Below are 2,331 nucleotides of genomic sequence, written 5' to 3'. Positions count from 1 at the left end.
GGGGGGCCGGCCCCCCTCCCCAATTCGGATTGGGCTTGGGGGGGCGCGCCCCCTTCCCTTGCTCCTTCTCTCTTCCTCCTACATGGGCCCAATAAGGCCCATATACCTCCCGGGGGGTTCCGGTAACCTTCCGAGGCTCCAAACTTCTCCGGAACCTTTCCGGTGTCCAAATATATCCGTCCAATATATCAATCTTTATGTCTCGACCATTTCGAGACTCCTCGTCATGTCCGTAATCATATCCGGGACTCCGAACAACCTTCGGTACATCAAAATACATAAACTCATAATATAACTGTCATCGAAACCTTAAGCATGCGGACCCTACGGTTCGAGAACGATGTAGACATGACTGAGACACATCTCTGGTCAATAACCAATAGCGGGACCTGGATGCCCATATTGGTTCCTACATATTCTACGAAGATCTTTATCGGTCAAACCGCATAACAACATACGTTGTTCCCTTTGTCATCGGTATGTTACTTGTCCGAGATTCGATCGTCGGTATCCAATACCTAGTTCAATCTCGTTATCGACAAGTCTCTTTACTCGTTCTGTAATACTTCATCTTATAACTAACTCATTAGTTACATGCTTGCAAGGCTTAGGTGATGAGCATTGCCGAGAGGGCCCAGAGATACCTCTCCGACAATCGGAGTGACAAAACCTAATCTCGAATTATGCTAACTCAACATGTACCTTCGGAGACACCTGTAGTACTCCTTTATAATCACCCAGTTACGTTGTGACGTTTGGTAGTACCCAAAGTGTTCCTCCGGTAAACGGGAGTTACACAATTCTATAGTTACAGGAACATGTATAAGTCATGAAGGAAGCAATCGCAGAATACTAAACGATCAAGTGCTAAGCTAACGGGATGGGTCATGTCAATCACCTCATTCTCCTAATGATGTGATCCCGTTAATCAAATGACAACACATGTCAATGGTTAGGAAACATAACCATCTGTGATTAATGAGCTAGTCAAGTAGAGGCATACTAGTGACTATATGTTTGTCTATGTATTCACACATGTATCATGTTTCCGGTTAATACAATTCTAGCATGAATAATAAACATTTATCATGATATGAGGAAATAAATAATAACTTTATTATTGCCTCTAGGGCATATTTCCTTCAGGAACCAATATGGGAATCCAGGTTCCGCTATTGGTTATTGACCGTAGAGGTGTCTCGGTTATGTCTACATAGTTCTAGATCCCGTAGGGTCCGCACGCTTAACATTCGTTGACGATATAGTGTTATATGAGTTATATGATTTGGTGACCGAATGTTGTTTGGAGTCCCGGATGAGATCACGGACACGAAGAGGAGCTCCGGAATGGTCCGCGGGTAAATATTGATATATAGGACGATGATATTCAGACACTGGAAGAGTTTCAGAGTGCACCGGGTAGTCATCGGATCACCGGAAGGGGTTCCGGCACCTCGGGAGGTTAATGGGCTATATGGGCCAAAGGGGGGAACACACCAGCCCACAAGGGGTTGGCGCGCCTCTACTAAGGCCACAGCCCTTGGGGAGAGAAGGAAAGGGAGGAGTCGTCCTCCCCCTTCCTTCCCTCTCCTCCCCTTTCCTTTCCCCTCCGGCAAATATGGTAAGAGGGGCACGACCAGGGTAGGAGCCCAATTAGGATTCGGACCTATACTTGGGGCGCCTCCTGGCTGCTCCCCTCTCCCCACCTATATATATGTGGGAGGGGCGCCACACAAGACCACGACAAGCTGTACGTGTGCTGAACGCGGAGGTGCCGTACATTCGGTACTTGATCTGTTGGATCGGGAAGAAGTTTCACAACTCACGCCACCTGGAACACCATAGCGTAATGGTGTGTCCGAACGTCGTAACCATACTTTATTAGATATGGTGCATCCTTGTTGGAAATATGCCCTAGAGGCAATAATAAAATGGTTATTATTATATTTCTTTGTTCATGATAATTGTCTGTTATTCATGCTATAACTGTGTTATCCAGAAATCGTAATACATGTGTGAATACATAGACTATAACATGTCCCTAGTAAGCCTCTAGTTGACTAGCTCGTTGATCAACAGATAGTCATGGTTTCCTGACTATGGGCATTGGATGTCATTGATAACGGGATCACATCATTAGGAGAATGATGTGATGGACAAGACCTAATCCTAAGCATAGCTCAAAGATCGTGTAGTTCGTTTAGCTAGAGCTTTTCCAAATGTCAAGTATCATTTCCTTAGACCATGAGATTGTGCAACTCCCGGATACCGTAGGAGTGCTTTGGGTGTGCCAAACGTCACAACGTAACTGGGTGACTATAAAGGTGCACT

Source organism: Triticum dicoccoides, chromosome 2B (genome assembly GCF_002162155.2).
Source record: "Triticum dicoccoides isolate Atlit2015 ecotype Zavitan chromosome 2B, WEW_v2.0, whole genome shotgun sequence".
In the NCBI taxonomy this organism is placed as follows: Eukaryota; Viridiplantae; Streptophyta; class Magnoliopsida; order Poales; family Poaceae; genus Triticum; species Triticum dicoccoides.
This window is presented reverse-complemented; position numbering follows the sequence as displayed.